Source organism: Ictidomys tridecemlineatus, chromosome 15 (genome assembly GCF_052094955.1).
Source record: "Ictidomys tridecemlineatus isolate mIctTri1 chromosome 15, mIctTri1.hap1, whole genome shotgun sequence".
Lineage (NCBI taxonomy): Eukaryota > Metazoa > Chordata > Mammalia > Rodentia > Sciuridae > Ictidomys > Ictidomys tridecemlineatus.
This window is the reverse complement of record NC_135491.1, coordinates 57,364,552-57,376,444: the sequence shown is the minus strand read 5'-3', so window position 1 is coordinate 57,376,444 and position 11,893 is coordinate 57,364,552.

The window sequence follows — 11,893 nt, the reverse complement described above, 5'->3', positions numbered from 1 at the left end:
CGCCTCTTGTTCAGGACCCGGGAGCGGCTGCGTGCCCCTCGGGGTCGAGTGAGCAGTGGGTACTCACTGGAGGACGGCCTGGGAGTGGACGGGAGCCTCCTTCCCTGAGCGGCCTCTCTCGGGCAGCCCGGGAGCTGGGCTCTCCACCAGCAGCGCCTGCCTCCCTCCATCCTGCCCGCTCTGCTCTGGCTTCTCCTGCGGCAGCACCCGCAGGGCCTTTGCACAGGCGGCACCCCAGGGCTCCCCAGAGTCTGCCCAGCTCGTCCTCTAGCTCCCCCAGCCTGGGCACCAGCGTGGCTTCCTCACCAGGCTCCCCCAGCTGACTCCGCACCTGACTCCCTCCGCCCGTCCCACAGTTCTGTCACCCGCAGAGACTGGGGACATGCACCTTAGGATTATCACTGATCTCCTTGTCCTTACAGCAGACAGAAGAGCGGACCCTCATAGGACACCTGCGTCCTGATGCCCCACTCCTGGGACGTCACAGAGGGATTATGTCAAAGACCAGGAAGGGGGGAGGGCGTGGGGGTCCACAGGTGGGGCTGATGCACCGGAGGGAGCAGGAGGCCAGGGTCAGAGGGCAGGAGGCCAGGGTCAGAGGGCCCTGATGGCGTGACCAGAGGAGAGGGAGGCGGGGCGGGCACAAGTCCCTGAAGACGTGACACTGTGGCTTGAGGGCCGAGCGAGGGGCCGAGAGCCAAGGAAGGGCCAGGAGCCAAGGCCCGGGGCCTCTGGCGGGAGCGTGGCCCTGCCCACTCCCAGAGTGTCCCCGTGAGACCCCGGCTGGACAGCAGGCTGCTGGGCTTCCAGGGACCTCCGTGTGCGCTTGGAGGCACTAGGCGGGGGCCGTTTGCACAGAGCAGCAGGAGGCGCCTGACCCAGCAGAACTCCTGGCCGCGCCCGACCCCTGCCTGGCCTGGTGTGGCCCTTGGCACTGGGCGCTGCTGGCCCGCTGCGGAGGACTTCATCATCACGACCTGCAAGGACTTATCCACGTTCCCAGGTCAAAGATGTGGACGGCCATAGGTTAGTTCCCCTCTCCAAGTCCCAGGGAGTCGCTGGCCTCAAAAGCACTTTCATCCACGACACCAAAGGGCCAGGCACACAGCAGGAGCTCAATAAAAGCTCCCAGCTGGAGATACCCATTCCACACCAGGTGTTTGGACCTGAGGCCCAGGAGGTGCTGGCCTGACTGGTCAGTTCAGTCCCTGTGCCTTTGACCTCTAAAGCCATCAAGACTGAAGGGCAGCTGCTGGGGCCCCGGCAGCGCTGCAGGTCAGTGGGAGGAGAAGCCCAGGAGGAGAAGCAGAGCGGGCAGATCCTCGAAGGAGGCCAGCTGCGGGCCTCTGATCAGGGCTGAGGCCGAGTCTCCGCCCGACAGCCCGGCGGGGGCCCTGCCAGCGGGGCCTGGGCTGCCAGCCAAGGCCTGGGTCCCATCACGCTTCCGGGGCCAGCTCCTGCCAAGCCTCAGAACTCCATGTCCCAGGCAGCAGACGCCCTCCCCATCACTCCAGCTGGGCAACCTGAACTTGACCCCAGCCTGGTGGCCTGTCCCCCTAGGTGCTCGCCAGCCTCGTCCTGCAATTCCCTGTGGCGATGGGCACCGTTCCCCGGGGAGCCCAGGGCTCGGCAGGCCTTTCCTGTCCTCTGCTGAGAGGGTCCCCCATTCTTACATGACGATCGGCATGAACCGCACTTGACACTAAAGTGTGCGTGACTCCCGACTGAGAGAGACCTGCTGGAGGGGAGCAGCAGACCCCATCCACTCCTTCCTTCACACATTAGAGCGTCTGCTCTGCCTCAGGCCTGGGGGCACCAGGGAGAGTGAGACGGCCCAGTCCCTGCCTTCGGGGGCTCACTGCCAACCGCAGGAGCCAGACGCTGACCGCTGACCGGTATCTCAATGACACTTATCTGCACCTCCAGGGCCCTAACGTCTGCAGCTGCACCGGGCAGTGCTCTCCTTGTCCCGCGGTACAGGGGAGGAAACGGGCTCCGAGTAGCCCAAGAGGCTTAAGGACTTCCACTGGTGAGTCCTTCAGGGAGATGGCCCCACTGCCCTGTCCCCAGTGAGGCTGAGAGCCTCCTCGTGCTGGGGACCATGACGCCACCAGATCAGGGGGTCAGATGTGGCCGAGGTTGTCCAGCCGGAGCCGAGACACCAGCAGAGGCTTCTCCGGGGCGGGACCAGGGCTGAGGGCCAGGTGACCAGCTGTGGGGGCTCCTAGCCAGGGGAAGAGGCGGGGCACCCCAGGGAGCACGTGAGGCCGGCTGGGGGCCTTCCCTGGGCGGCTGGGGTCCCGCAGACAGCCGTTACCTACAGCCAGGGAGCTGTGCCTTCGCGGGCCTCTTCCTCTATTAAACGAAGCATCAGCGACGATGTGGTCCAGGTGAGAGAGACACAGAACCAGCCTGGACGGTGTTCTTTCCCCCCTTTGGATTTTAAGAGACATTAAAACACCCTCCTGGGTGTTCAAAGTCTCCTGGACCCCGTGCCTGTGGCCCCTGGAGGAGGTCTGTGTCCAGCACTGAGCTGCGTGGTCAGAGGCCAGCCTTGGCTCTGTCTCAGTGACGCAGTGAGATGGTGAATGAAAGCAGGCGCTGGGCTGGGCTGCCCGGCTCTCGAAGGGCAGGCCTTGGCCGCAGTCCACCCTGCTGCCCTGTTGCTGACCTCACTGGGCAGCCTCAGGTCCTCACCCGGCTCGGCTCGCTGTCCTCCCAGCCAGGGGCTGCCCAGCTCCTCTGGGCCCGCAGCCTGCTCTCCTCCCTCCTGCCCACAGCGCCCACCGGAGGCAGACCACTGGGAACAGACCCCTGGGCTCTGGCCAGCGTGGCCTCCTGTGCTTCCCTTAGCCATCGGGCGGCTACAGGGAGAGGGGCCGCTTGCAAGGAGGGAGCCACAGGCCAAGTGTACTGAGACCCAGGGTGAGGCTGGTCCAGCCCTGCCTCTGCCCCAGGCTGAGCACCCCATCTTCTGCAGGCCCCTGGCGCCCCAGCTACAGTGGCCCTTCCTGGGACTCTCGGACCCTAAAGGTGGTGGGACATTTAATAAGTGGGACCCAGGGAGAGGTGTCCAGGTCTTGGGGACATGTCCTTCTGTGGGGCCTGAGTGAGCTCCCATGAAAATGGGTGTATAAGGCTAGCCCACCCCAAGCGCACCCCAAGCCCCCCGCCCTGGGGTGTCACTCCTCCCGCACGCTCTCCTGCGCCTGGGAGGGATTCGAGTCACCCCGCCCAGCACCCAACTCCCCTGACACACACACACACACACACACACACACACACACACACACACAGAGTCTAAAGAAAACAACGAAACATCAGACTGGAAGGTGCCCTGAGGGCACGAGCGCTGAGCCTCAGGGCTCTGCACGTGGTGGGGCTCACCTCTGCCTTACTGGTGCCGACCGCGGTCCTCTGCCTGCCCAGGCCTCATCCATAGCCGGGGACAAGCAGATCCCGGTTCCCACGCCAGGCCCAGCTCACCAGGGCACAGGGCATCTTCCCGCCCCCTGAGAGCATCGAACACAACTTGTCACCTGTGACAACGCCGTCCCACCCCTGGGGTTCCCAGTGTGTGATGGTAAAGGAGGCCGGTCACTCAAGCAGAGCTAGGACACAGCGGGGACACGGAACCCATGGGGGAGCCGGGCAGAGGACAGACGGAAGTTTCTTAAACTCTTTGGCAATTTTTCTTTAAAAATCAGGCGGTGTGAAAATAAGAAGGGCAGAATACGCAAGGAACCCGTAACTTTTAAAAAGCAGACTCAATTCAAAGATGGGCAAAAGATTTGAAAAGGCATTTGTCCAAAGAAGATTTGCACATGGACACGAAGCTCAGGAAACACACTCGGAAACACACACATTCGTAGGAGAAACGAGGATCTTAGCCACCGGGAGCCCACCTCACGTGGGCAGCCCGCCTCACGCCCGCAGCACAACGGGAATGGAAAGCAGGAACTCATCAGCTCTGGGAAGGAGATCGGCCCCTGTGCTGGGCGCTGTGGAAGCAGCTCTCTGGGTCCTGCGAAGCCGACACAGAGCCTGGCCACCTGGGGAAGTTCCTGTTTCAGGGCAGCAGAAGTGTCACACCCCAGTCCCTGGGCCACGAGGCCTCTGTACCTTTCTTGAGCATCTTCCAGGTCCTGGTCCCCAGCGTAGGTGATCAATAGCCAAGCAGCTCGGGAACACAGCAAGGTGCCTGGTGGGTGCCCTTCCTGCCCTATTCTAGACCCTTCTGCCTGACATCAAGGCACAGACCCTGTCCACACTGGGGACAAGAGAAGGGGCAGCTCCTGGACTCCCAGGGGCTGAGGCCGGGCAGCCCTGTTTCTCCTGCCGGGCAGCGCTGTCCCCCGTTTCCCAGGCCATCGCTCACGCCAGGGTCCCGGGCACACTGGGCCGCTTCTCACTCGTTTCCTGGGTTTCTTCTCCCACCCCAGACACAGCTCGAGAGCTGGCATAACGCCTGTGGGTCACTCTTAGTGACATTGGCCTCTTAGTAGCTACTTAACGTGGAGCCTGCAAATCTGGTTGCCTTGGCCACTCTCTCCTGGGCTCAGGTGGGGAGCTGGACAGGAGGTGGCCATGGCCAGTGTCGCCTCTGGTCTGGGTCTCCACTCTTGCCCTGTGGCCAGCTGCTTCCTCACTGTGATGCTGGCACAGGACACCGGGTCCCCTGCCTGGCCCAGCTCGTAGACGGAGGTATCACATCTAAAACAAGAATTAAAGAAAGGCCGAAAGCTTTTAACCTTTTGTAGAAAAGTAGCAAAGTACTTTGGTGTTTTGCAATAAAATCTTTACATAGATTAGGCTCTCATTAATCATTCATTAACTTAAAAATACATTTAAATTGTATCTCAATGTAAAAAATAACATGGAACTTTACATAACTTATTGATAACAAGTCCAGTTATAGAACACAAATGATAAATAAACTTCCAACTTGTTTTTCTTTTAAGCCTAAAATTACCATACAATTTTAGAATACCAGCTTGATATAATGCTCTTTCTAAAGCTTCTACCTTACAGACTTGTATATCTGGAAGATATGAACACATTAATGCCACCAATTACATTGATGTTTTTATATTAACCAAGTTTAGCTTTTAAAGGAATAACATAGCACAATTCTCTAAAACAACACCACTTGTTTAACCAGCTGTTTAATTTCTTTAAGATTACTTTGCTCAAAAACTTACACTTATAACCAACTTGCACAGACCTTCTTTATCACTTACTTAAACCCTCTTAATTACTCAATTACATAGACTTTCTTATCCAGAAACACATTTTCCCTCTATTAAATCCATATCTAGAACCTTCTAGTTTCTCTTTCATCTGTTAACCTCCTTCTGTTCACATCTTGAAACAATAATTGTCAACCTTTGAATCTGAGCAGATTATTTCATAGACATCAACGTTTTATTAGGGCCTTTTTGAACACCTAGAAAAACTTATAAGCTTAATTTAAGATCTCCTTTTTTATCTATTTACCAAATTTAAATTGAGCCATTTGAATCACGTGAATCAAAGATATTTGGATCCATTTTTAATTTTTCATGAGCGCTCCTCATCTGTCAATTGTCATATCACTGCATGATATATGGCCATACACACAGACATACCGACATACAACACGTAACACAAGTGAAACACATAACACAAAAGGCCTTGCAGATTTCTCAGGTGAAATCTCATTGCAATGTTTAAAAAAACTCCAGTTGATCAAAAATAGAACTTATCAGAAAAACATTAACTTGTCTGTAGGAACAAAATCATGAGCTCAAAAAAATATAGAATCTAAAAAAAGGCAAAAGTCCTAGAAAAAATTGACCGGCCAGTAGTTAGTAAATGCCATACAATTTACTCTTTGGTTTAATCTAGTTTGAGTTCAGGTAAAAGACACTTTTTACTCTTTTTTTTTCCTTGGGCCTGAGCTCCAAACTGCTTCTGTTTGCATATCAGCGTAAGCCCTGGCTGAGCTCTGGAAGGACCTGGAAAACCGGAATTCTGAGCAGAAATTTCATGCCTAAGGCATTTTAACCATAAGTCACAATTTTCAGGTTTGGAAGTAGAAATAAGATACAATTTACAAAATTTCATCTTTATATCTTCCTACCCTAGAAAAACTTGCTCACACAAAAAACTGAAAATAGGATCTTTCTTGTTATAAAAGCCACCATCAGAAGAAGTTCCTTCAGGATCATTAAGCTACTTTCTTTGTTCTGAAGTTCCTAAAGTTACATTAAATCACCTGGAAAAAATCCACACACTACCATGTGTATCTAAAATTACGCTTTGAAAATTCCCAAGACTGTTGCTAATTAATGTCATTTTAGTAAGCCAGACCAATGTCTTAATTCAACACTTTTTCCTAAATCCTACACACTGAGAGAAACAGATACCAAATCATAATTTACTATCCTTGCCTAAATCAATGCACTGCATACCTAGTGAAATCTCCTTAGGCTACCCAGTTCAAAGATTGATGAGAAAATAAAACAATGATTGGGAGTTACTTGCCAACTTGGAAGTAGAGTTCTTTTAATTTTCTATCCTAAGTATTTAAAGTTCTCTGGTATGAACTATCTGAAATCACAAACTAAACAATTACCTAACCCTAACTTTTAACTGCAAGATTGTGCAATGCTTGAGAAACCCATTCAGATACCAGATTGTTACAAAAAAGCACATTTAGCCAAAATCATCCCCAAGAAACAATCTATAATCTTTAAAACAGGCCAGATAAGAAAAAAATCTCTCCAGGTTTTGAACCTTCATTAATTATGACTCCTATCAGTGGCACCTTAGATTTCCCATGAGTGGACCAGATGTTCTCACATAGGGTCTCAGTGTGACTGACTTTACTGCATTTAGGTGGAGTAATCCTTGCAGTGCAAAGAATGAGGAAATTTCCCCAAAGCGAAAAAGGCTCTGGCAGCTGCTGGGAATTCCTCAGTTTCCCCTTTCACTTGCAAGATTAGCTCCTTTGAATAGATCCAGTAGAGTCAGTTTTTAATCTGCCTTAGGTCTTGAAGGGGGAAGGGTGTATGCATCGGCCCAAATTTTTCTCTTGATTCTTTTTCCTCAGTGAGTCCAAGATTTTTTTTCTCTTCATGGCAGATATCATAGCTAAGTCTACTTTACACTGTTGGCATAATTTAGGATTTTCCCTTAGAGCAAAGAAAATCTGAACATACAGCACCTCACACCATTTCCTTTTTTGTAAATTTTATCAAACTGTAAAAAGGTATTTTCCTCTGGTGGCCAGGTTTCTCCATCAGAGAGTTTGTATTGAGGCCAGGCCAAGAAAATGAGGCGCTTGTTCTTGAGCGTCTGAGGGTCAAATTTATCCCAATTTTTCAATACGCAGGCTAGTGGTGCACCTGGCGTATTGGAGAGAGAAGCTCCTGTCTGAGTGAGGAAAACAGGACTCAGGCGCCCACGCTGCACCAGAGAAAACTGTTCTCCTTAGGGACGTCTCCCTAACCTTGAGCTTCCTAAACGGTCCAGAAAACCCGTCTCTCACCTGGCTTTGCCTAGGGGTTTCTGGTCCCCTTTAGCAAAGTGCTAGGGTCTCAGTTTGCCCTGTGCCAAAGACCCTGGGAGGATTCAGACTTAAGGGCCTTACTGCTTTCCTCCCGACCACTGAATACCCATTGCAAAAGAGAATCCTGTGCTCTTTTGTTGTTGTCTTTGCTCTGTAGACTAGCAGATTACCAGAGTTGATTCTAAAAATTCTTCTCTTAGCAGCTTAAGGAACACAGCCCATTTTAAACATTGGGCGGTAAAACAGACTATTGAAAGTTACCTATGCACCTTAGAGAACCTGGGCAGATTTTACTAATTATCCCATGCCTTTTTCTCAGTCCTACAACCTGAATTGCTAACGTTTCTGACCTGCGAAGGAAGGGAAGCATCCAGGAGGAATGGATGCGGGGTTGGGAGTGAATGTAATTGGAGCTTTCCCCCAGTGCCATTCATCTACCGATCACCCTAGATACCCCTGAGGGCTGTCGGGAGAGGGCTCAAGAGAAAGGAACCTTTGGAAAGGTCTGAGAGTAGCCCAGACCGGGATTCCGCAGTTGTTCCAAACTCCTTCCTCCACCTCCACGCATCCAAGGCAGATCGGGATTCGGGACACTGTGTACTCACGCCAATTGCTCTCCAGGCCCAGACAGAAAAGTTGGAAACGGCTTTGGCAGAACCCAACATGCCTGCTCTGTACCGAACAGGTGATTGAGAGCTGCCTAGGCCGAGAAACCTCTCACCCGAGTCTTGAAGAGTGGCGGCTGCACTAGTTGCGATTAAGTAGCCGACGGGTGCCCACCTTACCTCCAGAAAGAAAGAGAGAAAGATGCACCTCAAACAGACATGGGGTGCGTAGAGAGGCGCTTACCTCGGTGTAGAATATCTCGGTGGGACCTCCAATATGTTACCGCTGTTGACCGGTGACGAGTTCTTGCTTCCCCGATGTTGAAGAATAACACCAAAGAAGCACACCAAGGCAAGGTCAGAGTAGAGATTAGAGATTTATTAAAGATATTGTTTCCATGACAAATATCCTTAAAGATTTACATGCTCAGATAGAAGCCATGTCCTCAGCAACTTTAAGGATATTTGTCATGGAAACAATATCTTAGCTTCTGGTTCTTGGTACTTCCTGGTGGAAAACATTGTTAGTCTTTGTCTTTGCCATCATACTCATTGGCATATTCCTGTGCTATGGCATTTATTGCTGCATCAATATGGTTCCAGCACTAATGAATTCTTGTTTCTCTTATAGACCACCCATCACTCAAATGGCCCTCCGGCCTATCATGGACCACTCGATAAACCCGATTTTTAAAGGGGACTCCAAACTGCTTGCCCCAACATTGCCCCCTTTTGTCAGCCTGAAGAAGCCAGAAAGATCTTCTTCGCCCCCTTTCCTTACAGCAGTAAGGAGTTCCCAAATTAGAGGGGGGAATGAAGCCAGATTTAAAGTTAGGTAGTTAGTGTAGTTAGGTAAATCGGGTCTAATACCGAGTGAAATCTAAAACGGAGGCCATGCTGGGAATGACTCAGGGAAAACACAGGACAACTCATGGAATGTTAATGAAGTCCCAAAGAGGCCCTAGGCCAAAGTCCACCTGGAGGAAGTATTAATGAACAGCCCCCAGCAGATCTGAAGATAGCCCATCACAAAGAAGTGATAATGAAGTCCTTCCTGCTCAGACTACTTCTTTGGCCCACCTGTGTCCCACCCCTCGGGCCTTCCCACCTACATTCCATCACCGAAAGAACTATAAAAAGGGGAAACAACCGCACTTCCACGAACTCGTCACCCGTCAACAGCGGTAATAGAGGGAGGTGCCTTTCATGGTCCATCTAACCGATGGTGGGGATGGAGGAACACCTCCCAGGAGGCACAGATAAACCATGCACTGACCAACTAGTCGCACTCCTCCACATGCGATGACTGTGAATCCCTGCTTCTCCCTCCCCTCCAGCTGTCACCTGAGCTCTCTGGTGACCCAGCAGCCACACCTCTGATTCCCGATGCAAGTCTGGGACAACTGGTCAACCAGGGCAGGCTAGCGTCCACAGAACTGAGTTAACAGAAAGGAGAGGGACGAATAATGAATATTGGCGTTGCCAAGGAACGCAGAGAAAGCAAGGGACCCGGGATCTCCAGTGGGGACTGGACCTCGAGTCAGGAGGCAGGCACAAAGTGGCATCAGGGCCAGGTGAGGCTGGTGCATGACACCCCCTGCTGGAAACAGCCAGATGCTACAAGGAAAGGAGCCAGGCTTTCTGGTGCCGGGGACTGAATCTGGGGCATTTACCACTGAGCCCGTCCCCAGCCCTTTTTATTCATTATTTTGATATAGGGCCTCGCTAAGTTGCTGAGGCTGGCCTGGAACCTGTGATCCTCCTGCCTCAGCCTCCTGAGTCACTGTGTCTAAACAAAGAGTACCATGGTCTAGTCTGGAGCAGCTGGTCTCATTAGTTCCTTTCTTATCTTAGTAGAGTGGAATTTGTCTTGCCTGGAGCAGGTCTGACTCCTCTACCACCTCCCCCTATCTGCTAAGTGGCAAAGAAGGTGACACTCTATAGTGTCTGTCAGACCATTGTTTATAATCGTCAAACTTGGGGTGGTGACAAACGTGGAGGAGTTGGTTACATGACTGAAGCCCATGCCCCTGTTGATATGAAACTATTTATAGACTTAAAATTGTCCATAATGAGTTCCCACATGATAAAGTGAGCTGCATGGGGGAATGTGGAGTACATTCCAATTCTGGCAAAAGTCCATATTTTTCTGTATATGTGTGCCTAGAAAAAAAATGTGGAAAACACTCACCAATAAATCAGCATGGGTTATGCTGTGGCTGGCACCATGGATCCTTTTCTGGTCTACTATGCTTTCCCATTTTTATGTATATATATGATACAGTTTGCAAATATAAAGTGATAAACTCTTTGGTGTTAGTATGGGATTATAGGAGAAGTATTTGATGGATGAAAAGGAATACAATGTTTTCTATGATTCTGCAAAATTCTGTGTTTGGGGAAAGTTCAGTTAATCCCGTTTATTCTGCTTCAGTGTGGGCAAGGACCAGAAGCTGATCCCCAGGTGCCACTCATACTCACCAGGAGCACCCTGCCAGCTGCTCCTGAGCACACGAAGAGAGAGGGGCTGCAGGTGTCTCCTGGGAAAGCAACCCCCCCCCCCTCTCTCTCTCTCTCTCTCTCTCTCTCTCTCACACACACACACACACACACACACACACACACATACACGTGCACACACACATACATACCCACATGCACACACAGGAGTGGGTAAGCCAGATGCCACCTGGATGGGAAGATGTCAGGATGGGTGGATGGGTGAGAGGTTGGGTGGATGGGTGGATGGCTGGATGGATGGATGGGAGGATGGGTGGAAGAGTGGATGGGTGGGAGGACAGGAGGATGGGAAGAAGGGTAGATGGGTGGATGGTGGGAGGATGGGTGGGTGGGTGGATGGATGAGAGGATGGTAGCATGGGTGGATGGATGGGAAGATGGAAGGATGGGAGGATGGGTGGATGGATGGAAAGATAGATGGATAAGAGGAGGGATGGTAGAATGGGTGGGTGGGTGGGAGGATGGTGATTGGGAGGTAGAGTGGATGGATGGGAACCTGGGTAGATGGATGGAGGATGAGAGGGTGGGTGGATGAGTGGATGGATGGGAGGATGGATAGTAAGGTGGTGGACAGATGGACGGATGGATGGTGAGCTGTAGGAGAGTGAGGATAAATGGAAGGATGGGTGATTATAAGTATATGGATGGAAAGAAAAACAGAATGGATAGACAGAATATTGAATGGGTGAGTGGGGTGAGCAGACGGGTGGAGGATCAACGTAAATCCCTCTGATGTGGCCCCCGACTCTGCGGGTGGATGTGGCTGGCGCTAAGCCCTGCCATCTGTGCTGAGGGGTCTGGCTGCTCTGCATTTCCTGACAAAGACTTGCGGCCACGTGCCAGCAGTCGATGGCCGTTGCACCTCCAGCCCTGGGACAGATGCCATCATCGTCCTGACTCACCAGGTGTCTCTGTGGAGTGAGCCCCCACCCGACGCCGGCCCCGCACAGCTGTAGAGCAGCGGTTCCCTCCCGGGGCTGGGAAGCCCAGGTCGGGCCCCTCCCAAGGGTGACACCACTTCCCAGTCACACTCACAGGAGTCTGTGACGTGGAGGACCACAGCAGATTCCGGGGCACCGAAGCCCCGCCCCCCGCCCCAGCCCAGCTCGCCAGCCCATCGCCCACCTGTCCGCTCCTGCTGCCCACTTCCTGGGCCCCTGTGTCCTGGGCGCGGCCCTTCCCTCCCTGCAGGCCACGCCTCTCCTTCTCGAGGCCCA